General features: G+C 37.6%; 1 protein-coding gene across 2 annotated transcripts in view; it reads right to left on the bottom strand.

Moving 5' to 3' along the window:
- LOC114361190 (uncharacterized) overlaps positions 1–20,214 on the bottom strand; it is a 99,341-nt gene extending 79,127 nt beyond the window's left edge. For both annotated transcript variants that reach the window (XM_028316163.1, XM_028316165.1), the window contains exons 1-2: positions 20,105–20,214; positions 426–488 (exon numbers count right to left, since the gene is read on the bottom strand). The gene's annotated coding sequence lies outside the window, so the exon portion shown is untranslated. The remainder of the gene's footprint in view (positions 1–425; positions 489–20,104) is intronic.
- Positions 20,215–20,453: the final 239 nt, after the last annotated feature.

The raw sequence follows: 20,453 nt of genomic DNA, 5'->3' as shown, positions 1-20,453 counted from the left end.
TTAACTAGTAGTAAGCAGTACCTACGTAACTTACTTATTTTTCACGTAAATTACCTACGAGGAAATACGTTAACGTCTAAACTGTAGCACAATGTAGAGCCCTTTTGTTTTTCAAGATTCCAGGGTGTTTTTTTTACGAATAACTATCGCTGAAGGTGTATGTAGGACATTATGTAAAGGCGAGTTTCAAGAATTTATTTTATTATTAGCGCTTATATTAGATAGAACTTTAAAATTTAAGCAACGGAATACACTTCTTACAAAATTTACCTAATATCTACAAAGCATTTCAGACTCCGTCAGTGACTCAGTTTTGTATAAAAAATAGGTTAATATTTTTTTGATCAGTGCGAAATTTAGTCAAACTTAAATCAGCTGGATTAAAAACTGACGGAATCCTTCTAATCTTCGGATTAAAAACTTACCTGAGATTGCTGGCCCAACTACGTAACATGTTTGTCATGCTCGCAAAGTCCGCACTCCGTTACCTGCAACAAAAGGTAAAATACCTTAAACTGGGCCTGCAGGCATGATGCATAACTGACATAGTATAGAAGATTGTTGTCTGTATTCCAAGTTGCATGACAGTGGCATGTTGGGCGTTAACCCTGCGCGCGCAGAGTATGCGCGTGAACAGATCCCGCATATAATTATGGAAATCTTTAGTTAACAATAACATTTCATAACTAGGTACCTATTATAGTTTAAATACATCGACGATCGATCATAAGAAATCTTTTCATTGTTAATCGATCTTCTACATAAGGAATAGTGATTTATTCTCTATGGAAACTTTGAATTCGCGAATATCTTTAGTTAATATTCATATAAATTACCGCTCTACCTCAATGATTGATAATAAATATTGCTGGTGACTAAATTGACACCTTGTTTAACATGAAGTAGGAATATTTTAGACCCCATCAACAAAAATTAGCAGCTTTCAGGAATTTTTGTACTTTAGTAATTTATTTCAGTGTTTGTACAAGTGTTTACAAGAACAAAGTTCGTAAAACTACCAATAGATGGCGCTGTGCTTACTTAGCTCTCGCAAGTGAAGTATTCGGAGGGCCCTTTATATAGTAAAATCTGTTTGTATGAAATCGACTATCTTTGGAACAATTTTGCTCTCCGCAAATCAGTTTGGTTTCCGTAGTGGTAAATCCACTGATGATGCTGTTTTAGAACTTTCTGAAAACATAATAAAAAATTATGACAAAAAACTTAAAACTGTTGGCATCTTCTTGGACCTTTGTAAGGCTTTTGACACGGTCTCTGTTCCCATTCTTCTTTCAAAACTTGAACTCATTGGCGTGAGAGGTGTTGCTCTTGATATGTTCCACAGTTACCTNCTTGGAATAAAAAAACACGCACTGTTACAAGCTCCCTATTAGTTAAAAGTTCCGAATAATCGACAATGTCACAAATCTCCTCTGTTACAACTCACCTCGGTCTACCCTACTAATCTTTAAAAAACTTTATTTTCTTGGATTTGAACTAATGCAAACTAGCAAAATGTATTGTATTCTCTTCTCTTTTCTAATAATATTAATACCTACATAATAACATAATTTCCCCAAATTATCTTGTTATTGAAAGGAATCACTCAAGCAACAGACGACAGCGCGTCTAGTTAGCAAGGCTCTACAAACGGCAATAATTATTCATTGTGTTTTTAACGCGCGCCAGAAGCCCGCGGAACTGTAAGAGGCGTGCGCTGAGCGGCGCCGTAAAAATTGTTCTGGAGAAGCTGTGGAGTCGCTTCGACTATTATTGTTAGATAAAGTTATTATTATTTAACCAAAAACATTTTCATGTAGGTATGTCAAGAAGAGATAATTTATGGCTCGCATTGTGAAAACGTTATCAGAAAAAGTGATCAGGTATGTGTAGCCAAGTTTCTAACTACAAAACTTAACGAACTCTACACTTTTAGTTAAAATGTATGACACAGTCGTTTTGTTTTTCAAATGATTTGTAACAAATTAATCTTTCCTATTATTTTGTCTTAAAAATGTCATTGACAAAAGTCTTCAAGTGATGTAGTTTACGGCGTCATTTTTCCAGCCATAAAGTCAGTTGAACTTAGAAAAACTCTTTTTTTTTAAGAAGCAGAGAATGTAAGAAACTCTGTGCGTCAGAAGAAAAGTTCCCTAAAAGATTTGCATTTAGTTTAATACACAATAAAAATAAATACGCCATTAATTAAGTATTGATTAAAAGATAACTATGTCACTCTATTTTTATGAGTCTTCCCATATACGAATGTTTATAACCTTAATTGCATATTTTGTTTGTCACCCTCACCATAGTTGGATTAAAGGTTCTTATGTATTAGTATTGATTAATAGTTAGCTGTGACACTCTTTTTTCATGAGTCTAACCATGTACGCATGTCTATAACCTTAACAGCATATTTTGTTTGTCACTCTCACCATAACTTTTGTCAAAAAAACTAAACCAAACCCGTCTCCACGCCGCCTATATCCACGCCGGGGCACAACCATCTCTTGACTTGTTAATGCCGCAGCCTACTATCTTAGCATATTGCAACACTCTAAATATCGCCATTATTCCCAGCATCCACCGGCCGAATATAGGAACGTTATCACCGGGAAAATATTTGATGGCTGCCCGGGAAAATTGAATTTATTATTCAGCTGTAATCAGACGCGATGTGGAAGAACGTGCATATTTATAAAGCCATTGACGGATACGGAGGGTAGTCCGGGCTGAGGGTAGATTGGACTCGTATTGGAACTAGAGGTTAGTGTTTATTGCAAATTGGCGTGAAAATTTAAGTGGGAAGGTTAATGCTGGCCAGAAGTGGTTTGCTGCATCTGGATTTAATGTGGGTACTTTTACATGAATATAGTTACGTTTTTGATACAAAAGTACGTGATAGTGACTGACTTTCTTGCGCTACTTCTTCTCAGCACTGGCCTATTTATTGTCCCGAAGCAGTGGTAGGTTTAAAACTACTGGGCCGTGTAAAAGATTTGTTTTATAAGCCTACTTGCAAAATAAATATATGTATTTGAATTTATGTAAATTTTATTTGCGAAATGTAAAATTATTGAGGTCAGTGTGCTTACCATGAGTTTACGTTAGGTGTGCTCGCTAGCGAATAAGTCAAAAAATTCTTGAAAGTAGCCGCTAGGGACGCTGCACAATATGTCATATTACATTTAATGTAATTTTTTTACGCAGTCCCTAGCGAGCACACCTAACGTAAACTCATGGTAATGACCCAGATCTGATTTATATCTGACATATAATGCTAAACCCTCAAAAATAGCTCTAAGTTGCTGACTGTCAGTCCTCGTATCTACCAGATGCTATGTTCATGTACGGGATTTTTCATAAATTTTCATGAAAAACTATCACTCAATCTTACCAAACGACACATAAAGCTTGATAATGCACTTAATACAGTGGTATTAGATGCTATATTGGAACCAAAATATTTCTGATGTAGAGTTCGGTTGTACTAAGTACATTTGGGTGACCATAGTCCTACACAAATCACCGAGTACGAGTAAAAGAATTCCCGTTATTTTTCCCTTACATTACCCTGTTTGTTAGTTAGTTAATAAATCGGGCCGGCCATTAGTGCGGGATCGAGTCCCGCCGGAAGGCATGCGTCTTGTTGATTTGTGAAGGATTGGGCGACGCAGGTTCGATGCTCGTGCGAGACATGATTTGTAGTTACGTTTGAAATACGAGAAAGTTTTGAGTTATGCTTTTGTGACGGATGCTTAGGATTTGGGTTTTACATGTTGTGATGAGGTAATAATGCAACTTTGTTTGAAATATCGTTCGTTCGTTCGTTTCAGCCGAATAACGTCCACTGCTAGATAAAGGCCTTCCTTTAGGATTTCCACAAAGACCCGTCCTGCGCTAACTGCATCAAGGCACTTCCCGCGACCTTCACCAGATCGTCGTTCCACCTTGTGGGAGGGCTGCCCACACTACGTCTTCTGGCTCGTTGTTTGAAATACAATCCTGTCTTATTCTGCTGCAATACAAAAATTAATTACTCAGCTAAACGGTCATGTTTGCGTACGGATTTTACCTCAACTATAACTGCCATAACTGATACAGATTTTTCTTCTGTACTAAATGCATCGGATCCAAATCTAGCAGCTGACATTTTTGTTGGTATAATTTCCTCTCTCATAAAAAAACATACTCACACTGTTTCGGTCCCTAGTAAAAAGCGTATAATTAAGCCGTGGATAACGTCAGGTCTCTTGAGATGTATACGTCATCGTGACAAATTGTATAAAATACATAAAAATAATTTGGATAATGAAAATAATAAAACTATATATACACGTTATCGAAATTTTTGCAACAACCTGTTGAAAAAAGTCAAGCGTGAATATAAGCAAAAAGAGCTGCAGAATGCTAAAAATAACCCAAAAGAAACTTGGAATATTATTAAGACAATTGCAAATATTCCGAAAAAACAGTCGTGCTCGAAAAACTTGCTGAATCTATCTTCTGACCAGTCTGCATCTGTCGACCTAGTAAACAGCTACTTTGCTAACGTCGGGAAGAATCTTGCTGCTCAAATCCCATCCGTAACTTGCCAATGCCCAAATACTGCTCACAATAGTTTAAATACAACCACGAAACAAGCTATAAATTCAATGGCGCTTTTTAGCGTCGATAACTGTGAGATAGAACGTATCATTTTGAATCTTAAGAATAAATGTGCAGTTGGCTGGGACGGCATATCTACTTCATTAGTCAAGTCTGCTAGACATGTTCTGATTCCTGTACTTAATTTCATTTTTAACCTCGCTCTTTCTACAGGCATTTTCCCGAGCGCTTTTAAAAAGGCAATTGTTCATCCCATTTTTAAGAGTGGTGACGGGGACAGTGTCTCTAACTACAGGCCCATCTCAGCGATCGTAGGCAGTATGTTGTTGTTGATGGATTTAAGAGTAAAGAGGAGCATGTCACTTTCGGTGTGCCTCAGGGCAGTGTTCTTGGGCCAACCCTCTTCTTAATTTATGTCAACGACTTGTGCAACTCTTCCTTACAAAATTGTAAGATTATCACTTACGCCGATGATACTGTTCTTCTTGTCCATGGCCGCAACTGGCAAGAGGTGTGTGCCGTTGCCGAGAGTGCTTTATCAGCGGTAATCAAGTGGCTTTGTGCGAATCTTCTCACGCTTAATGTATCCAAAACTAAATTTATAGCCTTTGCTCCACACACACCATCTAAACCNAATTATTATTATTAAATTATATACCGTTGTTTGCGAAGTTGGCTTTTATTTAGCCTAGCATTCCCTCGACTGGACCTGGGGTGTGTACAGTGTTTCAGGCTAAGTTATCAGAACTTCACACAACCGCCAAAATTTTTTTGGTTCATTACAATAAATAGTTGGTACTTATTTGATCTTATTAAAAATACGATTAAAATAATTGTCTGTGCTGCAAGCCATCTACGCAGTCTTCGCAGACATCCGGCGCGGGCGCAAGCAATTTGACGCTCGATTGCAGGCGATCGCGCGCAGGCGTTAGATGCGCTCTTTGATCTGCTGTAGATCATAATGCATGGTACTAAGTACTTGAGGAGTATTAGAAATATTTCCAGAGCTCGTAGAAGCATTTGAGAGCTAAGCTTTTTACTTGACTTTTTCAGCAATACACGTAAAAGTTCCAACTAGCACCGTAGAGCTAGCGAATTATTTATTCTTTTAACTAGCTGACCCCGCGAACTCTGTTCCGCCTTAAAGGCAATAAATAAGTCATCGCAATTTTTCCTTATTTGCTCACCGTTTAGACCTACCCTGGACTACGACAAACATTTTAAAACCAAAATCAGCTCAATCGGCCCAGCCGTTCTCGAGTTTTAATCAGACTAACAAATAACAAACAACAATTCATTTTTATTTATATAGATTCCTCGTTTATTATAGCTTCATAGTAAGTTGAAAAATTGCCTGTTTTTTATACTTATGGTTAAAAAAACAATACGCTTCTTACTTCTGACTTTTTAAGCAAATCACGAAAAAATACAATTAGTACCGTAAAACTCGCGCCTTATTAATCTTAATCTCTCGTTTCATAGTTTTTTGAGGAATTGAAAACGCTGTAAAAGTAAATTGCCCGTTTTTCAAACTTTCCATTTGTACTCGCTATCAAAATAGAAGTAATTGGTATCAATAATTTTATCTCAGTGACTGATTGGTGTGAAATCTACTCGTAAATTGCAATCGCTGATACAGATTTATATAGCAATTGTTTTACATAACAAATAGACCGGTAAATTACATGTTACATACCATGATTGCACCATGGTGCGAAAGGGACCCAATTGAGAAACCATGGGCGATCCATTACACCGAGTGCATGGCAATAACATTACGTGAGTGTCGATCGTAAAACACTTCAGTATGTAAATTAGAGAGAGTAGATCTCATAAAAATATAAAGTAAAAAGTTAAGCTCTTGATAAGAACTAGCAAGTTGTTATGACGAAGCGGGCAGTTTCAAGGAACCTGCTTTTACAGCGAAATCCGGGGATGGTTGTCATTTTGAATGTTTTCAGGACAGGTTTTGAGAACTTAATTACTTCAGGTTGTCTTCAAAAGCAGCGATAATGTAAAGATTACTTATTTTACAAAATCTCTGCGAAAAGAGCATACACATTACAGATTAATTGACACTGGCACATTTATAATGTAGCTCCTGACTTTGCTGTGTCAAGAAAGTGAAGAAGCTTGACTTACAGTGCAGCAGTGGACATAATACGCGAGACATAATTTACGTAAGATACAAAAAGACATAATTGTCAACAACTTCGAGTATAGTGTCTCCAACCTTCAGAGGAGTGGGTACAACACGGGCATTTGACATAATTTTTGTCTTGTCCATGTTCATTTTAAGACCCACTTGTTGAGAGGCTCTACTGAGGCCATCGAGCATTGTGTTTAGGTCCTCCACGGTCTCAGCCATGACTACGATATCGTCCGCGAAACGAAGGTGGGTGATATACTCGCCGTTGATATTTATGCCGAATCCGCTCCAGTCCAGAAGCTTGAAAACATCTTCCAGGGCAGTCCAGTTAGGTAGGTCCAACTTCGAGAAAGAGGTTAATCGTCGAATCCAACTCGGCTGGGCAGCGTTCGGGAAGCTTCGCGAAATTCTCACGTCCGAAATACCGCAGTGTCTCAAGTCAAAAGTATTTGACCAGTGTGTGTTGCCAGTGATGGTGTATGGCTCTGAGACGTGGTCGCTTACTATGGGCCTCATAAGAAGGCTCAAGGTCACCCAAAGAGCGATGGAGCGTGTTATGCTCGGAGTTTCCCTGCGTGATCGAATCAGAAATGAGGAGATCCGTAGGAGAACCAGAGTGACTGACATAGCCCGCAGAATCGCTAAAATCAAGTGGCAGTGGGCGGGGCACATAGCTCGAAGAGCTGATGGCCGCTGGGGCAGGAAAGTTCTTGAGTGGCGACCACGAGCTGGAAGACGTAGCGTGGGCAGGCCTCCCACTAGGTGGACCGACGATCTGGTGAAGGTCGCGGGAAGTACCTGGATGCAAGCGGCGCAGGACCGGTCTTTGTGGAAATCCTTGGGGGAGGCCTTTGTCCAGCAGTGGACGTCTTTCGGCTGAAACGAACGAACGAACGAACGAACAAAAAGACATCCCAGGAGTGCGGATGTCACGATAATTGAGAAATATGTCAACTAAAACAATAAAATTAGATTAGTCCCATAAACGTCTGCGGCTCGGATGTGACCGATGCTATCATGCGTGCGAGTCTACGAGTAGGTCGCCGTGATCCGGTTTACATGGCTTTGTCATATTATCCATGTTAAAATAATGATCCTATGTAATGACGGTATGATTTACTTTACAGTTAGACCTGGATTGATTTTCATCATAATGTGCCCTTTAGTGTTTGTTTAGTAAGTTATAATAGACAATTTTAGTAGTAACTATTTGTACGTTCGACAATAGAATCCACATTCAAATGTTCAACTATTCATCCAAGAACTGAATCCGTACCTACGAGCACCGAATAGACTATGGGTTCTAGAGAGTAGGTGACAAGAGACAAACTGTTACAAATTCAAGATAATCATGTCGTTTGTAAACCTTAACTGGGAATTACACCCTAGGCTCGGTTTCTGAATTGAGGTATTCAGCTTGAGAGTGATCATCTTTTACTCAAGGATGAATTTAATCCATCAAACCCCAAGCGGTCGCTAATGACCGCGTAACAATTGATTTATCGATTCGCGGGGTTTGAATAATTATTATGAAAAATTCGGTCTATTCCACATATGAGTGTGGATCCGGGACCTGGATAAGATTACCTAGCTAGGTGATCAAAATGGACTTCTTATCCATGAGTGATCAAAGGACACCAAAATACCGAAAAGTTCATACTTGATCAGAAGTTTCAATTCAGCCAATGATTAGCCAATTCTTTCAAATTCTAAGACAGATTTTTGATCACAGTATACTACTCTACGTACGAATTCCCAGCAATTACATAACCAGGCCAGATGCGCATGCTCACCTACCGCATTTGGCTAACATGGTGATTAAGATGCATATCTATCATTACATCCATGACTTGATTAGGCGATGAAGATCTACGCCAGAGGGGTTCTCCATTATAATGTAACACTCACTGTTATGGGGAATCAAATTCCGATCTAATCTTAAGTACGAGTAATATTGGTTTGCCTACCTACTTATTGATTTTCAAAGCGGGCATACACGATTGAATGAATTCTGTTTATGTTTTCTATAAACGGAATCTTCAACGTGTTAAAATTACTAACACCCGTATTCACAAACATTACTTTGAGGCCTCATAGTGCGCGTGGATGCACAGGGCCCCAAAAACCTATTCATAGACGATACTTCAGTGGTGACAAGCACTATGCGTCCCTTAGAATGAACGCAAAGCTAAGGTAGCCAGGGAGCTGTATTACGCAACGCATAGTGTCTATTTACGTCAAAATTTTTAGGTTATTGTCGTTTTTGAGGTTTGTTTGCTTTATTTATGGTTGTATTCGATTATCTAATGTTATCTTACAATGGATTACAGTAGTGAAGAAGAATTTGATAATTAGGTATATCAATGAGCAAAGTAGAATAAGTACCAGAAAAGTGATACGGGATTCCCAAAATCCCTTTGATTATAAAATTCAGACGAATTTAGTTTAGGTTTTCCAATGATGGGGTACTTTTCATACTTTTACCACTGATAAAAGAAGACCTGAGGAAATTAACTGCGAGGAGGCCTTCCAGTGTAGAGATGTGCCGCTGAGAAAGTTCTCGTTCCCGGCAATATTCCCAGTGAGAATATTCTCGAGAACCAAGAACGCTCCCGAGAATATTCTCAGTGTTCTCGATAGAATACATTTAGTTTTAATTTTAATTTTGTTGGTTATATGATATTATTTGTAATGTTTTGAAACTGGGCGTTAAGACTAGTCGTTATAAACAAGGCATGACACGTGTGAGTGAGATATTGCTGTCTTGCTCACTCTTTTCTTGGCGAACGCGTACCGCGGCTTTAGGACTCGGCTACGGTATTTGAACATCAGTCTGCCTCTGAGTTTTAAGGCCCTTGCCACCCTAGCGGATTGCAAGCGGATTCAAAGCGGATTTAAAGCGGAGCGGCAACGCGACGGAGACGCCGCGTGAAATTATCGTGAAGCTTCCCGAAGGCTGCTCAGCCGAGCTGGATTCGATGATTGACCTTTTTTCGAAGTTGAACCTACCTAACTGGACTGTTTGTCCCAGGTATACATTATTGTCAACAACTTCGAGTGTAGAGTCTCCAGCTTTTAGAGGAGTGGGTGCAACACGGTCTTTAGACATGATTTTTAAATCTTGTCCATGTTCATTTTGAGACCCACTCGTTGAGAGACTCTATTGAGGCCATCGAGCATTGTGCCTAGATCGTCCACGATCTCGGCCATGACTACGATATCGTCTGTTGTCTGGGTGATGTGCTCGCCGTTGATATTTATGCTGAATCCGATCTAGCCCAGAAGCTTAAAAACATCTTCCAGGGCGATGGTGATGACGTCGACGATGACAAAGCAGCTGATTGTACTCCTTCATCTTCCATCATGCCGTAGTGTATATTATTATGGTCTATCTATGGTACTAGAGCCGTGTGGTGACGGCAGAGTAGAATACATTTGTCACCAACCCCTACTCATCCCGCGGGTGTCGCGGCTCTCTGAAAAACATCAATCTTTTAAACTGCGATCTCCAACCCGCTTGCCAAGCGTGGAGATTATGGCAAAACCCTCCACTATAGTGGAGGAGGCTCATAGTCCAGCAGTGGACTGTAAAGGGCTGTTGATGATGATGATGGTACTAAAGCCTTTTCGGAAACCGGCTTGTTTGGGGGGCTGAAAGTCGTCGAGCCTGCTAACGTGACAATTCGTAATGACTATCGAAAACAGCTTGTAGACATGGCTCAGAAGCGAAATGGGTCTATAATTTTTCAACAAGGTCTTGTCGCCTTTTTTGAAGATGAGTATCACCATACTTCATTGCCATGCCGTAGGCGTTATTCCCTCGAGGATGACGGAATCGAGCAGCTTCTGAAAAGCCTTTAGTGCCGGCGTTCCGCCTGCTTTCAGAAGCTCAGCCGTGATTACGGTGCCTTGCTGTTTTTCAGCTGTTTGAGAACCATTCTAATCTCGTACAGACTAATGTCCGGGATATATTCGGTAAGTGTCGGATCAATCTAGCTAGCACGTATTTACGTAAAATGTGTCAAATGATCCGTTGTCTGACGGATCTATCTATCGGACGGAGCTATCCACAACTTATCCAGAAGTGGCGAAACAGGCCCTTACTAAGCGTTTGTGAAATATGTCCTTAATGTCAAATAAGAATAGTTTAAAAAACTAAAAACACGCTTTTAATTACTAACAGCACTAAAAGGCCAAAAATCATCAGGACCCTGGACATCATCTAGCATTAAAGTGCTCAAAAAGACAAATCCAACGAACCCAACTCGATGAGTTTCCACCGTTTCGTTTAGGAGTTCCTATGGCCACCTCCTGACTCCATCATTAGGACCCTGGACATTATCTAGAACTTAAAGATCTCGAAAAGACAAATCCAATGACCCCAAACTCGATGTGATTCCGCCGTTTCGTTTAGGAATTCCTTTGGCCACCTTCCAGTCCCATCATCAGACCAGCTGGTACCACAATATTGTATTGTCATCTAATCTACATTATAATTGCCAAGTTTCATGATGATACAAGACTTAGAAGTACGTGTAATTCAGATTCTAAGATTCCATTACATACTAACTATGTACATACACGACGACCTAATAAAAGCGTGTTAAAAACGAAAAAATGGACAGTTGCATTATTTAATTACGTGTAAAAAGAAATTTCTGTCATCTTACATATCTTTAAAACGACATTTCACGACGAAAAAAATAAAATATAATAAAGGTGCAGTTGCCGAGAATATTGCCGGGAAAGTTCCCGAGAATATTCTCGGGAACACTGGGAATATAGCCTTTTACTGCAAATAGAGTGTATTGTTTAATATACACTTATCTGTCGACTTAATTTAATACTAATTTACTTAAGAAAGTTTGTTTATTTCCATTTGATAAACATGATTCTCAACCTTTCTCACTTAGGAGAACGCTCCCGGGAGCGCTCCCGAGAATATTCTCAGTTGGGAGAGCGTTCTCGGGAACGGCACATCAATATTCCAGTGCCATCTACATAATGTATCAGTTGCTAGTGGCAAATAAAACATAAAATTTTTAATGAAGTTTTATTTTCATCAATCTTCAATGTCTAATTTAATTTTATGTATTTGTAAATCATAAATCTTTTTTTCATGTTCTAACAAATTATTTTCTCTTTCTATCAATATTTTTTCTCTTTGTAGCCCCAACTCGTGCAAAGCCTGGTCTTGTTGTATATTATTCAATGTGGTGCGTCTGATTCTTGTATCTTCATTCTTGCTACTACTAATCTCAATTTCTTGATACCTGAAAAACATCAATCTTTTAAACTGCGATCTCCAACCCGCCTGCCAAGCGTGGAGATTATGGCAAAACCCTCCACTATAGTGGAGGAGGCTCATAGTCCAGCAGTGGACTGTAAAGGGCTGTTGATGAAAAGCAAATTATGAATTTAATTCCTTTGAGTATACTCTGCTTAGATATTATTCCTCATAAATCTACCTACCTACTATATATTTTAAAAACATTACTTACTAGTGGGTGTTGAGAACGTTTCATTGATTCCTGAGAAAGTTCTTTCTTTCTTTGGGTCTTTAAATTATTCCAGCAGCATTTCAGTTGATGTGTGAGCCTTTGTGAAACATAAAATATGGTTCAGAATTGTAAGCCACTGACTTTCCCAGGCCTGCTTCGTCAACTCGATATTTTAGAGAGGATAATAATAATTATGCTTGTCTTCAATAATAGGCCTTTCTCTTATTATAAGCTACAATCAGCAGCTCTCTTTCGGAAGAAGAAAACGGCAGCTTTTTTATCTGAAAAATAATGATTGAAACATGATTTTCACTATTATTATTAATCGAAGTATTCATACTAACCTGATAGTTGTAGTTTTATCCATATTTATTTAATTCACAAATCCACAAAATAACGACACATAAAAACCGTTGCACCTTTTGAATGACAGGAATGTCATGTCAGTTAGCGGAGTGAAGTGCGTAACATAAGCGAACCAATCACAGAACTCTATTCAACACTCTGATTTTGCATAGTCAAGGGTCGTTTAAGTATTGTTTATGAATTGAAAGGCTTGTCATATGGAACGCATTGAGAAATGTCTCATTTCGCATAGCGTTGCTGCTTTGCATAGGTAAGTATCGTTTGTGAATACGGGTGTAACTCTATTTCACTTAGGCCATGATTTAAATTCATTTATAATCAAAATCAGTGAGGTGTTTGATTTCTTTAAAATCATGTTTTTTTTTAATATCCTCAACAATCTCAATTCAGAAACTAAATCGTGTAATGTAATTTAAATAATTTTTATTAAGCTGATTATACAAAGACGTCTCTGCCTCATCTCCTTGAAGTTAGACGTTATGTTACATCTATTCAAATTTAATTATTATATCTACTTCATATTTAATTAGCTGTGCAAAATCAAATATTAAAAATCCATAAATTAACAAGAACGGAAGAGTTGATAACACATCGAATGATTAATAATAAACAAGGAAACCAGGTCAAGGATGATTCCATTGAAATTTAGCTAAAAACCGTGAATTTACAATAACATGGTAAAATCATGTTGTATATCTTGAAATATCATAAGCGTAAATGGAGATTTTAAGCCATGAAGATGCAATCGTATCTGAGGTAGGTAATAAAGATTTCAACTTCTCGTGGGCTAGTCAATGCCACCGAGATTTGACTGGTTTTAAAAATATTATGTTTTGTTACATTACATGAATTTAGAATGTATTTATTTACATTTTAAACTTAAAGTTGTATACAAATGCCTTAATATCAATAGGATATTCTGTACCAGCCAAGCAGAGAAATAGAGTAATTCGATTAAATACTTATTGTGGTGATTACTACTCAGTAGCAGTGCTTTGTAAGAAGAAACCTACTTCCGTAAACTTTTTCGGATCGTTATGTGTCCAGCTAAGCTAAGCTCTAGCTAGAGCCTAGCCATTTAGGTATGCAAAGATACAAGTCAGTCAGTATGTGATTGAATTTCAACATTTGAACCGATCTGCTTTTATCTATTTTTATTAGGTTTAGATTCGTATTTTTAGTGTCTTTTATCTAATTTTGTACTAACAGTAATGTCTTCCACCAAATAATGCTTACCAACCGTAACTAATCTCTCAAAGCAGCTGGCTTTGTCTTAGGACAACGATCTAGGTGCAATACACCCCGAGATTATCGCAAAAACTTTGACAAAACAATGAACCTGCCGCAGAAAGGCCAGCCGAGCAGAAAATACAAGTTTTTATAGGTGGCCGGGAGAAAAAGACGCCTAGCGTAAAATTACGGTCTAAGTTTGAACTTAGTAATTAGCATTTTTGCATGTTTTACAACGTCTGTATTTGTACAGCTTAAAATTATTGTCACCGCTTACCACGATGCAATTAACACCTCATCATGGCTTAAAATCTAGCGTAATAAATGCTTTATAAGCGCCATAACTATTAGGTAATCTGTGCAATAAGTCTTAACAGGGCCGAATGGTGCGGAATCTTAGCTTAATCCAATTTATGCTCCAATGTTCTGATTACATTTACGAGCCACCAAAATAGAGAGATTCATATGATAAATGGGAAGGGACCAAGTTTAACTATAAGTCCAAGTCACTCACCATAGCTAAACGTGATCTCTGTTCTATCCTCTCAACTATGGCAGATTTTTTCTATATCGGTTTTCCCAGGTTTTGTCCCGGAACCGGTACATCCACAGTTGAGAGGTCTATCATAGAATATAAGTATTTGACCATAATCATTATAATCAGGATGATGATGGTTAAAATCCGGTGTACTTACTAGGATATCGATTCGATCGTAATCAACTTTTTTACTTTCTGGAACTGGAACGTAAAAATACGCACTCTAATACCAAATTAAGGATGGGTTGCATCATCTTACTTTAACTTTAACAAACGTTAAAAATCTCTCAGACTCTATACAAAAACACCGGTTATCGTAATGTTACAGTTAAACTTGGCTGGTGCAAATCAGCCTAATCACGGTACCTAATACAAGTGTTAATCTCTAAACTTGAGCTACATAAGTCAATTCTCATAATGACTGGGTGTAATCAATGTTAACTGGTACAGACGGATACGGTAACCTAGTCGTGTATCCGATCGGAGTTATCCGCGCTTCCTCGTCCGTTTTGGGCGTTGCCGAACTCATTTTTCTGGTTATGGTTTAACAACAATAAACACGTTTTAGGAATTTATTTATAGTAGGTATGCTATTTGATGTTTATCTACTTATTGATTGATTAGGTTATGAATGATAGTAGGTAGTGAAGAGAATATGAACGCATTGCTTTTTTTGGGTTGTTTCTTTTGTTTCAGTCAGAGTGTGGTATTTATAGTGTTTATTTTCAGTCTGAAAGTCATAAACTTTATCGTGACGAAAAGAACTTACCTAAAACATAGCCGAAGGTTGTGAAAGTCAGGCTGATCATCAGCTACGTGTATTTATATGGTAGAGTTCCAATCAATTGCTGTATTTCCGTTGTCCCCATGATTTCATGGGGGACAGAGGGAATCGAAATAACACATCTAAGCCATTTTTTGAGTAACTTAGTAACCGCCCGCGACTTCGTACGCGTGGATCCCGTTTTACCCCCTTCATCTATCTTACGCGGTTTAGTTTTTTTCATACAAATGTTTTTTCCCGCTAACTCCCGTTCCCGTGGGAATTTTGCAATATCCTGTTGTAACTAAGCTTTAAGTTTACTAAGGTACCTGCATGCCTGCATGTCACAAGCGTCTATCTTAAGCGGTTTAGATAATTGTCCAAAATAGAATTTTTATTTTAAATAATATAAATTACAGTTAAAATTAGATTGATCAGGTGCATTACAACATTACATTACATACAGCTACATTATTTATATTATTTCATTTGCAAAACAATAAATACAATGTATGGTAGCTCTCTCCAAGTTTCAATGCAACTAATAAAAGGTGGAATAAATTTAGAACCGCCCACGCAGCAGCCAAGGAATGTCATTTCTCGTTCAAGACGCTTTTTACACTAATTAGATTGTCATGTCATACAAAGTGAAATTGTTCCTTACATTGGAAATTACTTCCGTCTCTTATCAAATATTGGTATTGCTTATTTATTGATTTGCAAATGTACAGGAACTTTTATTTTGATAACATTTCGTATCACGAAAACAAAAAGTGAACTAAACAATAGGCCCAAAATAACTCTTAATTAAATTAAGTACCTAAGGTTTTTATAAAGCACACTTTTAAAAGAAAAACTAAGTTGTTACTTGAGAAATGTACAAAACAATGTAAAGGAAAGTCAGGAAATAAAACTTTATTAAATTAATTAAATGCCTTTCTTCCGAGTACACTTACATGAGATAATGATCATCACATAGGACGCGTAGAATCTACCTAAGAAGACACGTCGCTAATGGGTAGAAAATTCATCGCATAGCATTATCTTTTGTTGTTTAAAACAATATACAAGTAATTAAGAGAACAAAATAACTATAGATATCAAGCAACCATTCCATAGAGAGGAAAACGTGTAAAAACATCTCGTGCCAGTACCGGATACTTCACATCCCGGTGGCTTGACGGAATCCGATGATGATACCTTGCCAATAGTTCCTTCTCAAGTAACGGTGCATCGGTCTAAAACAATCGTCACAGTTGTTAATTAATCCGTTAGGAAGGCAGTTTAATTAGGCAATGTTTGCAGAACTGATTCAGCAGGTGGTCGACCATTCATCGGTCTGGTAACTGTTAATTTCGGTTTTTTATTTTAGATGAATCACAATAAAACAGCTGACATTTAAAACCACTTGAAAATGTCTACTAATACTAGTTTCTGCCTTCTACTTCGGGCGCGTGGAATTTTCTACTGAGATCATGGGTTCTTGAAGTCGCATTTACGCCATTCGCTGCAGCACTGATGCAAGTTATTATTGAATGTCCTACATTTTTGCCTATTTGAATAAGATTACTCTTCTGTTGTTTAACGATATAACCAAAAATTAGCGCAACTTTTTTAGAAACACGTATTGCGTGACTTCTGATCCGTATCATCAAAGCGAAGTAGTCGTCCTTTTTACCTCATTTCGAGGTCGTTCAGTGACTGCTAGCGCGGTTTTCGGAGGCATCAAGACATGAACTATTAGTAAACTGATGGATACTTATGCTAAGCGACACGCAAAACGCTTGCTTTTTATTCGTTGGTACAATATGATCTTTATAAAACTCATTTTACACCTCAATCTACTACAATCTCTATCAGATACGTAGTCCGCCAGGCGATTACTTATTTCACTAGCCCAAATTCTCAAACAAAAATCCTTTTAGTCAAGAAACTCTTTGATCTACTGCGGTCATCCTTCGCGATTAAAAGAAAATGCTGCACGTGCAAAGAACAATCGAGTTCAAATCTCGCCAAATGACCGTGGCAGCTTTGTTGCTAAGTGCCGATTCGCGGATTGTCAACCTTCAGTCACTCAGGTGAGTGCTCGATTATCGACTGCACCAGTTGAGTGACCGACGCCAATGGGGAACGCGTGACCGCGACCAGCCATGATGGGTGACCAAAGCGATTCGGACGCCTATCAGATCAGCATCAGAGGACACATAGAGACGCTTTCTATGAAAATGGGTGATGATAGGCACGAAAAATTGTTGGGTTTAGAAATCTAGCGAGAAAATTGCTAGTTTCCAAAATTCTACAGATTGTAAATTGCAACCGAGAGATAAGGGTTACGGAATTTCGGAGAAGGCACCCCTGCAACCTTCATGGTTTGGGAACAGACTAAATAGGCGGAAACAACCTAAAATTGCTCGTCTTCTTTTAGTTGTTTCCGTATTTGGTCGACGCGACGTTTGGTAATGAAACGAGAGTTCATTAGATAAGATAATACCTATTTTAATACTTAGCGGTCAAGGAAATTAGGAATCAACCTGTCTGTTTAAGTATATTATTATTTGCTTCAAGGGCATGCGTAGCGAAACAAGTTTTTATCAACCATCGTTAATCATATTACCTACCAGATAAATAGTAAAAAATAACATTTATCGACGATGCTTTTGTTTCAAAAGGATTACAATAAGATTATTGAACAAGTAATATTATGCAAGTAGATATTCTATTCACTATAACTTCTGCAGTTGATCAATTTACTTACATTTCCTATATCTTACATACCTGGCTAATGAAAAGCGAACTAAGGTAGGTACTTTTAGGTTAAAGGGGTGATTGTTAGATAGATTTTAGGTTGCGAAATTGTAGAGGTCTAACTTTTTATTTATTTTTCTTCCGATTTGTTTAATGTTTAAACCTATAACCGTTGATGTCACAACGAGTGGGAGGCGTGAGTCTACCACGTCACAATTTCGGGCTCATAATAACATTTAATCGTTGTTTGATAAGCAATCCTACACCTCAAGCTCCCGCACATGTAATTATCGCCCATTAAAATGTATATCTATGCAAATAACAAAAACAAACACGGGCAAGGTCGGTTTGCACAACGCGGGAGAGATACGAGGCCACTTTCCTATTGTCTCTGGCCCCGCGACCCGGGCTTTGGATTTTCATACACGCATGATTGATGTCGAGCTAAAAGATGAAGATATGCTGATTGGTGTGGTGTGCAAGGAAAGGAAACCCAATGCGTGAACATGAAACTCTCTCTAGATTATCTTTTGATTGATGATTACTTGTTTTTGTATGATCGCATGCTAATGTCGTGCTACGGATTTCGATACAGCGATGCATTTTGTTTCCAATCGATGTTGCGCTCGCTCAAAAAACGTAGGGAACGTGTTCATTGAGCAGCGTATCAATGAGAGGAAACGAATCTTTATAATTTGCTTCTTCCAAGAATGTTAATGTGATTCATTAGATAGACCTACGCTACATAATCGGATCTTCCTTGACAAGTGTAGCAGTAGGAAACCCGACCATTAACACGCGAATCACGTAGACACAACTTCATAGTTACTGGCACGTGCCTATCTCGAATTTTTTAGGAGTGTAGAGGTTAACGCTCTAATCGTAACTACGTCTTTATAATTCTGTAGATTTGCCATATAAAGTTTTAAATGGTCGGTCTCTGAACAAATCTATAATGATTGTTTGCTCGCCGCATGTTTGGTATTTTACAAAAATAGTAAAACCAGTTGGTGAGTCACCTTTTCGTCGCACGCGGCGCAGGAGGCTTCGGAACTGGTGGAGCAAGTCTGGAGTAATCGAGCTGCAGTTTCCCGGTAGCTGACTCACTATCGAATACTTATTGCTAGGAGATAAAAATGAAAGATGCACGCAAAAATGATCGCGCTTCGGAATGTCCGCACGAGTTTTGAATATAGTAAAGTACAATATTCTGTCTAAATTTTAAACATCAATAAGTTAATAGGTTTGGCTTGGCGGCGGTCGTTCGAATTCTTAGCATAGGCACATATTATTTATTATTATTATTGATCGTTACCTATACTCGAGAATGATTGTACAAACATTTGCGTGGCCGATAGATGGCGCTGACCGTTTTTAGGATCTCAGTAACATCTTGAGCATTTAATAAAAGTAATAAATTGAAAGAAAGATTGCATATTAAACACAGAATTAAATATAAAAAAATTGGCTAGAATTGTCAAACAAGGTAAAATATTTCTTTAAAACAGATTAGATAATTATTTTGAATTCTAAGAACTGAGTTTTATCATGGCATGAACATAAAATGAATTTATTTATTTTATTGTTTCCATTTCAAAATAATTTTTCAATTAAATTATTTTCACTTTGAATTTAAGAGAATTAAACAAGTAATACACTGGATACATGGTAGATACAATGGGATCTAAACCAACATAGAAATTTTAATTGGAATTTTACAAAATTAACAAATTATTATCACACAACTCACAAACCTGATTGAAGATTAATAACTTAAAAAATAAGTTGAAAATATGTTTCATTCATATCACCAAAACAACTAGGCTTATTTAGAATATTTTACTAGTATTAAATCTGTGCAGTAAGTAAGTACCTACTATTGCTTTTTGACCTGATCTAGGGGATGAAAGTTATAACTTATTATTTAAATGCTTTTCTCTTTTTTCTTTACTTTACTATCCAACTTTATTTTCGTTGTTATCCAATTCCTTTTCTTGAAGCTTCTAATATACAACATTTTTTCTTTTATTTTATTCATTTTCATTTTCATGGATGATCAGCAGCCAGTGGAATTTATGTTTTCATCTGAAAGTCGACTCGTGATTCAGAAAACAGACGCATCTTACTAATTACAACAATGTAGGTAGGTAAGTATTGTTTCAAATTGGAAAAAATAATTACAACATTCGAACTTACAGAAATACAGAATACTGTTGGGCCGTTGAGTTGCAGTGCAGGACGAAATTGAACTGTATCTGTTTATGACTTAACACAACTATTTCAAAATTGAAAAGCTAAATAGGTAGGTAATTAAGTTTCGTTGATAAAAGTTTCAAGTTGAAAATAGAAAATCTTTAAAACTTTCTTCAATGAAAACCAAAACTTCCGAAAACTTCGATGCTTCGAACAAAAACAAACAACTTTCTGTCATCTGTCAAATTGACAAGAAAGTTTCTTTTTATAGAAACAGACGAAAAGAAAAAAAAATATACAGCCTGTTTACTATAAACAACATGATCTAAGCAATTTATGGTAAGTTTAATATTAGTTTTC

This window comes from Ostrinia furnacalis, unplaced genomic scaffold (assembly GCF_004193835.3).
Source record: "Ostrinia furnacalis isolate ACB-3 unplaced genomic scaffold, ASM419383v2 OfSCF5444, whole genome shotgun sequence".
NCBI lineage: Eukaryota > Metazoa > Arthropoda > Insecta > Lepidoptera > Crambidae > Ostrinia > Ostrinia furnacalis.
This window is presented reverse-complemented; position numbering and strand designations above follow the sequence as displayed.